Below are 10,979 nucleotides of genomic sequence, written 5' to 3' on the forward strand. Positions count from 1 at the left end.
CTATTAAATATACTTATATTCTTATTCCTGATATAACAATTATATTTTGTAAATGTTAATTATAGTTTTAATTTATTTAAATGTGAGACTCTAAGATGGTTCAATATTCCTAGTTGATTGCATGATGATAATATATATTGGTCAAATAATAACTTAGTTTAACAAAATCCATGTGTTAATATAGAGATTAATGATATGCCTTTTTGAGAAGCTTAAAAAATTTTCTCGTGTAAAACCTTGAAAGTGTATTTATTAATCCTACACATGAAATAAATTAAGCGGTTGTAAAGGAAATCGATAATTGAATAAAGTTCGTCACTAATTTAACTTATTTATTTCTATTTGTAATCTTAAATTGGGGAATTACATATGAGTCTAATGGAGAATTTCGAACTATAAATAAAGGAGTGCAATTACAAATTTCTGATGGAATAATTTGTAATTTATTATATTAAAAGTAATTCAAATTAATTATTTCAAATTATTTTCATAATAGAAAGTCTAGGCAATTAATTTCATGGTCCATATCCTGTCCATATTTAACTAAAACTCAAAATCTATTCTAAAGGAAAAAGGAGAAGTATGTGTCTTTCTCTATTTTAAGGAAAGAGTGATATATGTATCTTTTTCTATTTAGGTAAGGCAGAAAAATATAACGTTTTCTATTCTAAGGAAAGATAGAACATGACTTTTATTTTCTAAGGAAAGGGATATGTACATGTCTTTCAATTCTAAGAAAAGAGATGATATTCCTTATCCTTGGAGTACGAACAAATCTCTATAGATAGAGATTCTTCTAACCCTTGAATGGAGATAAATTTTATAAAAAAAACTTGCCCACCAAAGTATTGAGTGATTTAGATTTGAATTTGGGATCACTGTAAAAGACAACAAAATTTTTTTTTTGTTTGTGGACAAGCTTGTGGATTTGCTTGAAGGTTCTTTCTTGTAGACTAGCTTGCGTATGCATTTAAAGGTATCTGCTCACGCTTTATATGCTCTAGCATGTGAAAGATAACACGATGAAGACACCGTCTAGTTTGTTAATGAAAGGAAAACAATAGAATACAAGGAATTTAAATGTGAATATGACTAAGAGAAAAACTTATGTAGAGAGTTATATTTCTTTGAAAAGAATCAGAGAATGCATAAAACCTACAATTGAAAAACTGAAATAGATCATGGTACTACTTTTAAGTCATGATTCTAACAATGGTAATTGTTCAAAATAATTCAAAGAAGATATACAGGAAACAAATATTGCAGTCCTAAAGCAACAAACTGATACTCCTTGCATTAGGAGCTTGAAATTCCAGGTTGGTCACTCGGGAACTCGAACTTGCTGATAAGAATGGATATCTTAAATACACCTACTAGCGGATCTTCAGATTTGTACTAAAAATGTATCACTTCTCTTTTTTTCTGCACATCCCTCAAGAAATACAGATTATGTTGAATTGTTTAGTATTTTCATAGAACACTGGATTATGTGAAATGTCTATTGCATCTTGTTTATCTTCATGACCTCAATCTTGACTTTTTTCTCCATATTCAAATCAGAAAATATTTTATCACACCCATAAGGTTTGATTTAATGCTGAAGTTGCAGCTACGAATGAAGCCTCTGGTATAGATTTTGCCACAGTTTCCTGTTGTGTATAACACCAAGAGAAAATCCCTGATCCCTGACATAAAGAGTATCTTGATGTACTTTTCATGTCGTCAATGGATCGAGCCCAATCACTAAGAATCCATATTATGTGAAAGTCCCACACTTCTTGGACTTGACACCATATTCAATAGTACGTTTAAGGAACCTTATAAATCTTTTTGCTGCTCACAAATGCATTTTATAGCACAATGCATAAATCTAGATAATAGACTTACATTTAATAGAATATTATGCCTTATAGCAGTGAGATACATCAAACATCCAATCAAGCTGCTGAAATTTTCTTCATCAATTTGATTGGTTGCATCATCTTTGCTGAACCTCTCCTTTGTATTTATTGGTGATGTTATGTCCTTGAAATTTTCCATATGAAATTTCTTAAGTATCTCTGCAGAATACTTCTTATGATAGATAAAAAATTAATCACAACCTTCCTTGATTTCCATTCTCAGAAAGAATGTCATTAGCCGCAAGCCTTTCATTTCAAAAACATGCATCATTTACTTCTTAAACTCCTCAACCAGCCACACATTATTTTCTGTTACCAAGAGATCATAAACATAAAGGGATTCAAAGAGAATATTAGTTCCTTTATGCTTGACATAAAGAGTGACTTCTAGAAAAACTCGTATAAACTCAAAACTCAACAAGTGATCATCAATCCTTTTATACCAAGCTCTTGGAGCTTGTTTTAACCCATAAAGAGACTTTTTAATAAGTATACATTCTTTTTCTTCTTTTCCTAGCTCAAAGAAACCCTTGGGTTGCTTTACATATATTTCTTCCAGTAGCATACAATTTAAAAAAGGATGATTTCAGATCTAGAAGAAAAACTTTCCTGCCTTTTTTTGTTGCTTTTGCTAGCATCAATCTAACATTATCCAATCAGGCTACTAGAGCAAAGGTGTCCGAGTTATCAACACCAAATATTTGGGAATATCCTTTGATAACTAGCCTAATCTTGTATTTATTGATAGAACCATCAAAACTGAACTTGGTTGTAAACACCCTTTTTACTCCAATTACCTTTTTATGTTTTAGTCGATCAGCTAACACCCAAGTTTTATTTTTCTTGATCATTGGCATCTCCTACTCCGTGGTGTTTCTCCACTTTTTATGTTGAAGTTCTTTATCATGTCCTGAAGGATCACAAAGTACCATATTATTTTGTTGGTAAATGTAAAGAATAGTTTTGTACCTCGAATTGGAAGATCATCAACCAACTGATTTTTCCAGAGATCAGATGCTTCCTTCAAGCACATTTCTTTTCTTTAGCTAAGTGCACATCTCTAGTAACAATCACGTTATTGGTTTGTGGATTATATACTTTTTTTTGATTTGAAGTATAAGCTATAATCCACAAATATTTCAGGAAGTGACATTTTGTCAAGTTTTTCTCTTTTAACCTGTGGGACATGAAAGAATCAAACACAAATAAATACTTTAATGAATCTTAGTGAGTCTTTGAATTCATTCCAACCCTCGAATGGAGTTTTACTCAGCAATGACTTAGAAGGAACCTAATTTTTGAGAAATATTGCCGTATTAGTTGCCTCAGCCCAAAAACTTTTTGACAACTCTTTATCATGCAACCTGTAACAATACATCTCCATTATTTATCTATTTCTCCTTTCAAAAACTCCATTTTGTTGTTGTGTATATGGAGTAGTAAGATAATGAGTGATACCCGCTACCTAACAAAATTTGTTAAATTTTTCCGAATTATACTCTTTTCCATTGTCTGATTGTAGGGATTGGATTCCGCTATCACTTTGATTTTCCACCATTTCTTTGAACTTCAAGAAAATTCCAGCCGCTTGTAATTTATTTTCATAAAGAAAATCTAGGAGTATCCTTTATATACATAACATAGTATAGACAACTATTAGGGGTGGTGTTATTTACGGTCCTACAACATATGTGGGAATCAGTTGAAACCTTTGAGGAGTCCGCCAGGTTGCTTCAGGAAATGAAATCCTATTCTGCTTACAAAGTTAACAATCTTAACATTTTGTCAAGTGATCAATTAGAGTTTGTAGTCCTGTAGTAATATCTTCCTTCTTTAGTAGCAATAGTGCTTGTAGATGATAGTTTTCAAGTCTCTTTTAAGATCTGAACATGACTTAGATGAATATAGATCCTAAAATGTTTTTAATGATGGTATAAGATAGTAAAGTGGTATAAAATATGGTATTGAGGCAGCGTCTAAGAGTGTACGTGCATTGGAAGTCAAACGTTAAGGGCACCTAAGAAGTTTGACGACTAAGTCACTGATGTATCTCATATATGGTTTTATGTGTTTATGTGTGATCCATGAAGCTATAAGGTCGTTAAATTATTCATTATGGTGTATATAGAAAGTGTGTCAAGTTTCGTGATGTTTGAAGGTCAAAGGTCCAATAACGTCCACGACATTTGAAAGGTTTGCGTTGAAATGATCTTGTGTGTCTATGCATGTTTTGTCATTTTTTATTTGTTCGTTTTTGATAAAATTCATGTGATAGGTCCTAAACTCATATACAATAATTTTTGGGTTGAAAATGTCCGGGCAAACATCCCCAAGGACAATCTAAGGGTCCTTGAGGAAGGGCCCATGAATGGTAGCCAAGAATGTCAAAGACAACCGACCTATGGAAGGAAATCAAAGCCTTGTAGGTGAGGTCCCGTTGATTAGTAATTAGTCGTGGGAGAAGAGAGGCCAAAGACCAGTCCCAATCCCAGATCATGGACCAACAGAATGATCCGTTGGTCAAGGGATGGGCCGTTGATGGTCCTCCGTCTGGGAGGGCCGTCTCCTGCTTAAGTTCACTACCTACTTCAAAAAAAGTGAAAGTTAGATTCTTAAAGGGTCTTTTGGGTATTTTAGATATGTTTATAAGAATAAAAAGGTTATAGGATTTCATTCTTCAAAGTAAAAACCCAAATTCCCTTAGAAATTCTCTAGAACTCCATTGGAGCCAAAACTCGAGGAAGGGCTTGGATTGGGGAATCGAGTGGAGATTATTAATCAAATTGAATAATTACATTCATTGATGTGTGATTTTTTTTATCATTAAAAAACTATTCATCATGGAGCCCAACTTTCAAAGATGTTTTCTAAAAGTTTTCAAAGATGAATTGTCCAATTTCACGATCAATCCGCTGGCTCTTGAATTAAAGGTTTTAAAGCATTGTATATTGATTGAATTGTTATCAGTTAGAAGATTTTAAATCCATTGACCTATGAACCCATTAAATTGATGAACCCTAAATTTTGACTAAGTCATCAATAATGTTATTTTGATATAATGTTCATAATTCTAGTATATTTTTCTATGGGATATTGAATGATGTAATAATTATATTGAATTTGTCTCTAGTTTTCATTAGATTTTTGAATATGTAGTGAATTGACACAGTTTCATTGAGTATTGCTATAATTGTATTGAATTATTGGTTATGGTCATCAGTAGGGTCCTTATGATATTGAATTGGATGATATAGCATTGGATTGATGTATTGAAGATGGAGTGTCGGTACTCTACCCTAATTCCCTTTATTATATGTTAAGTAGACTTCAATTATGGTTTTATTTGTATGGTCCACTTATGGTGGCGGTGTAATGTTTTTTGCTTGCAATTTATGTGGCCTTGTCGACGTTATTTTATGTAATATGATGATCATGGACTTCCCGGCAACTATATGAACTATTATGATAATAATGTGAAGTTTGATAATATCTATCTATATGATAAGTAATGTGACAATATATGTCTTCTTCTATTGATTCTATTTAGGTGATCATGTTAAACTATGACTATGTCTTTTTGTGTTTAGTCTTAGAGTTGATACATGGTTATTCCTACTTTACTATATGTGTATATTATGGTCATATTGATGATGGTATGGTAGCGTATAAGATGACTCAATATGATAATGGTTATTTTTATGTGCTTGTAGAATGAGATGTAAGATGTGTTAAAGTGAAATATGTCATGTCTTGTCTTGATGACTTGTGTACCTTACATGATACATGTATTAGTGAAATGTGAATATGAGATGTCTTGACTTAGGATGCTAAAACATCTTAGTCTTGTATGTACGAATGGCATGAGACTTAGAGAGTTCTTTATGTGAAACTTTGAACCTAGTGGTAAAGTTATGAATGTTGAAGTCTAAAGTCATAATGATACCTTTAAGTAAAGGAATAATAGACTTAAGGTTGATTGGATGGAATGACATCATACCAATCCTTAGGAAAGTCATTATGAGCTTCTAGTCTCCATTGTAAGGTAGCCCTACTTGACCTCTTTGATAGGGTAAATGTGATTGAGTTATGAACTATATATCGAACCCCTTTATATGAACCTTTAATGTAAATTAATCTTTGAGAAAAAAGGCTAGAACCGAGTGAGTATGGTAAGGGAAATGGCCCTAGTTAAAGAATGAGAATAGAGTAGAAAGCACTCTCTTCATATTCCTTAACTATGTGCCTACATGGGATGCGTCCAAGTTCTACCATTGGCAAGTAGAACACCCTTATAAGAGTAGGATACAACTCCGGATTCCATTATTTTATACCATAGTCTATGTCTGTTATTGCCTATTCTAATCATATGGGAGAACTAGAGAAGTTCTATGAGGTTTAGGTGGTGGTGTGGGACGCTATCTAGACATTGCACAATAGGCTTTAGAACGTGTTAGTTGGAGTCCCTAGGTCTTGTCCAACACAATTACTTGAATATACTTTAGGTGATGGATGAGTCTAAATGAACTAATGAATGTAATGATTTAAGTTAAGAAAGCATTTTAAATAAATAAGTACTTACCTAGAGAAGTTAAGGGTTGTCTAATTAAGAGGTGAAGGGGGCATAGGAATGGTCACTTTATATCTTACCTAGATAAATCATGAGAATGATTCTAGTTAGGGAAGATGTTGAATATTTACACATGATCTAAACATAGGTAGTCTTAAGGATTATTTAGGTAATCTTGAAGAGGAAAATCATGGTTGTTATCCTCTTGATTTACTTTAGTCAGTCTATTGATAGCCTTTGTGAGGAGAATGACATATTATCTATGTGTTTAATGTATTGAGTGACAATGATTCTATCTTGGGTATTCTATAGGACTTTTTAAGTGTGTGTAAGTGATTTTATGTGGGGTCGCTTTACAACTCACTCAAGTGAGACTGAAAATCACTTTTGGTAGAAGGATCTCATGATTCATGTGTATAGTTGCTTGTAAGTGTGTATGTGTCTCATTATAAGTAGTCTTGAGGATCATTTAGGCATGCTTAGAGAGGGTGTATGGGTGGTCTCTCTTTGTATGACTAAGTGAGTCTTAGGATAGCTTGTAGTGAGGTAAGTACATAAGAGAATGTCTCTTAGGTGAAGGTAAGTAACTTCATTGTAACAGTGAAGAACTTCACTGTACAATGAATTGAAGTTACTGTTAAGGGTCTTCAAAAAAAAAAAGATAAATGGTTCAAGTGTTTAGTTATGTGTTTCTAAGTTGATAAATGTTGTTCTTATGATTCTTATATGATTTTTAAATGAAAGATGCATGTTTCTAATAAAATGTCCGTTTTCATGATTTTATGCATAAAACTATACATAGTACAATTGTTTGAACTAACTCTACACATTTTTTATCTCTAAGTGAAAGGTGAGAAGGATCGTGAAAGAGAGCTTGGATTCTAGGCTCGTTCAAGTGAAGTGAAGTAAGTCATCAATTGACTAGAGGCATACATATATGTCTTTTATTTCAAAGTATTGGAATAGACTAAGTATTTTTATATTTTGAAGTATGGGCCTTGTCCCAAAGTATTCTATGTATTGGTTTGATGAAATTGAGACTTAGTAGTTCCTACGATTTCTGTTGAAGGATGTTATTAAACATGTTCTAATATTTTTTACAAAGTTTTAATTCTGCACTACTTTTCATCATGTAAATGCAATTAACGATACAGAAAGGGCTTGTACAAGACCTCCGAGAGGTCAAGTACATCTATTGCAATATGAGATTGGCCCTAAATTCAAGGGTGTGGTTTCGGGAAGTGACATCTCTGGTCCCAGATTTCTGTTCTACTTGCCTTGATGGAATAAACTACTTTGTCTTTCTCTGTAGGATTAAAGGATAAACTCCTTCCTCTTATCTACAACCTGAAAATTTCATTTCCAGTAGTTTCCCTGATTTGTAAGTGGTGCTCTTCGAAGAAAACCCTGAATTTTATTTCATTAGATCTCAAACTCTTAGAAAATTCTGATAAATTTACGTAACATAAAGAACCTCTGAAATTTTCTTTTTGCCACTGCTCGTTTTGATAGCGACGGTTCCAATTCCTTTGACAGGATGGTGGTCTACATGTGGTTACTGAAACAACTTTCAATTAACTAAGCATCTGTTGAGCTCTTACTTTAAAATCTTGTTGCAGCAAAAAAGATGACCCTCTTCTTATTGAGTAGCAACATGAGCATTTACTTCAACTTGCAGGGTTTTATTCTTGCAAATCACTGCTTCGTGTCAAATCTTATTGCATTTCTTGCATTTAGCATACTGTCTCCTTTATCACTTGAATGGTGTATGGCCTTTTCATCCACAAAGGTTACAATGTGGATGACTTTACTTCGTGCTTCCTCCCTGAGTTTTTTTGTTGGCTGATGTTTCTCCTTCACACATTGCTTGATTCCTTTACTTCTTCTGAATTTTATTTACTTGATGCTAAGTGAAAAGAGCCCTTCTCTTGTAACCTCCTATAACATGAGTCAAAATATTCCTTGAATAATTTTTAGTATTTTTTGAGGTAGTAATTGTTCCTTTATACTTTAAGGAAGTGTTACAAGGATTTCTAAACAATTCTCGAGTCTGAAAATGCAGAGTCAAGTAGCTTCACTTTATTTGCTATATTTAGAAGTCTGTCTGAATATTCTTTCACTGTTTCAGATTCCTTCATATTTTCAATTCAAACTCCCTAATTAAGTTTAATTGATCCATACCTTTTCTTCGCTAATATATAGAATAATCTTCCTTGAGATAATCTAATACTTATTTAGAAGTTTGTAGAGACATTATTCGCATGAAAACTATTGAAGATACACACAAACAAATAAACATGCCTTGGCCTTCGATTTCTTTGACTTTTTTCCTTGTTTTCTATAATATGAACAATGGTAGGATTATGATGTAGAGATGTGATATCGTAACTCTTCCACAACTTCCCGAATATCTAAGGCATCCTAGTACATCTCCATCTGTACCGCAAAAATCTTAAAAATATTCTCCATAATATCCGAAGGAGAAATTACTGAGAAACTTCTTTCGGCCTCCATGGCTTCTCAAACTTGATCACAGATCCCTTATCATGATAGCTCAGATATGAATTGCTAGTTTTAATAAGGATGATGATAAATAACACAATGAAGACAATGTCTAGATTGATACAAAAAGGAAAAGAGGAGAATACAAGGAATTTAAATGTGATAATTACTAACAAAAAAATTCATGTAGAGAGTTATATTTTTGTGAAAAAGTACAAGAAATACATAAAACATACAATTGAAAAACCGAAATAGATCATGGTCCTACTCTTATGTCATGGTGCTAACCATGTTAACTACTGCTAAATTAACTGAAAAAAGAAATATAGGAAACATAGTAATAGTCAATGTAGTTCTAAAGAAACTACATAATCGTTGTGGAATAAAAAATATGTTGTCTATTATGTTAAGAAGTGATTCCAAACGATTGACTTAATTGGGTAATGGGTAGTTTAGTAGAAATGTTCTTCGGGTGTTTGTTAAGTCGTTTCCTATACTTACTCTAGTTTTATTAATGTTCTTGATTAAGTGTCACAGTGGGTTGCAAGACCTATATTTTGGGATTAGTTGTTTATCTCTTTTCCTATATATCATGTGGGAATATTTTGTTATTTTAGTACTTCCAATTAATCTAAAATTAAAACACAGTAGCAGTTTCCTTCTCTTTTTTAGTATTTGTAGATTTCACTGTACTTCTTTTCCAACTAATTTCGCATCAGAGCTAGTCATGGCAACTAACTTTAGTTTATTGAGTTTGTTACAACAACTTACTCCTGTCTTCAAGTGACAAAGCTACAAATTGTAGAGTACACGTTTGAATATTATACTCAAGTCTTAAGATCTTTTGGACATACTAAACCTAGATATACCGATCCTAATGAAGAAAATTGGTTGCGAGATATCAATAAGAAAAATGCTAAGGCGGCAGTGTTTCTCAAGCAAGGTGTCCATGACATTATTTTTTAAAGAATCGCAATAGCAACTACATCTAACAAAGTCTCGACCATTCCTTTAAAAGAGTTTCAAAGAGATTCAAAGTTCATGTGGTGAGACTGCAATCACTTCGGCACGACTTTGAAATCTTGATGATGAAACGTGGTGAATATTTTGCTAGTATTTTGTCAAGAGCAATGACAATTGTCAGTCAAATATGTTCCTATGGAGAGAAGGTTCCCTATTAGATTATTGTTGAAAAAGTATTGAGAAGAATGAATTGAAAATTTGATTACGTTGTTATGGCAATAGAATAATCTAAGGATCTACGAGTTTTTTCCTTTAATGAGTTGATAGGATATCTCCGAGCTCATGAGGCGAGAATCAATCGATCAGTAGACAAGAACGAAGAAAAATCATATCAAGTGAAAGAAGTAGCCACTAAATATGGAGATAATAATGGTCCCCATGTAGAGGTCGAGGAATAGGAGGATTTTTAGGAGGTCGAGGTCGTTGTTATGGAAGAGGAAAAGGATGAAATAATGGGAATAGGTAATCTAATGATCAAGGAAACAAAAAAAATGATTTTCAATGTCATCATTGCCACGGATATGGGCATATAAACGCTGATTGTTTGTTTAAAGCAAAAAAATAAATTTTGCAGCAGAAGGAAAGGAGGAAGAAAAATTTTATTTTAATGGCTTGCATTAATTAATACAATAAGCAAAGTTATAGATTGTTTTTAGACAGTTTCTATTTCGAACCATATGATTGGGTCCTAATATATGTTCACAGAGCTTGATGAGAAACAAAAGAAGAAGGTCCAACTTGGCAGCACAAATAAGATGCAAGTAGCAGAAAAAGGCCAGGCTGTTGTAGACAGTAGCCACGAAAAAGTAAAAATTTGGATTATGTTCAATTTATAAAAAATTGAGGATTCAGCCTATGAAATATTGGACAACTAAAGATTGAGGGATATTCTCTTTTGTTTAATATGATGCTTGTGACATTACTATAAGACATCCAAAATGAGTTAGAGTGTCTAGAGCCTAACATGTTCTTCATAACTGTCTAAT

At 32.8% G+C, this 10,979-nt stretch overlaps 1 long non-coding RNA gene across 1 annotated transcript; it reads left to right on the forward strand.

Moving 5' to 3' along the window:
- Positions 1 to 989: 989 nt before the first annotated feature.
- On the forward strand, positions 990 to 7,589 carry LOC104648467 (uncharacterized). The gene is made up of 2 exons (XR_742518.4): positions 990 to 1,316; positions 7,313 to 7,589. It is a non-coding gene; the product is annotated as an uncharacterized lncRNA (long non-coding RNA).
- The last annotated feature ends 3,390 nt before the right edge of the window (positions 7,590 to 10,979 follow it).

The sequence above is a fragment of the Solanum lycopersicum genome, chromosome 7, assembly GCF_036512215.1.
Source record: "Solanum lycopersicum chromosome 7, SLM_r2.1".
NCBI lineage: Eukaryota > Viridiplantae > Streptophyta > Magnoliopsida > Solanales > Solanaceae > Solanum > Solanum lycopersicum.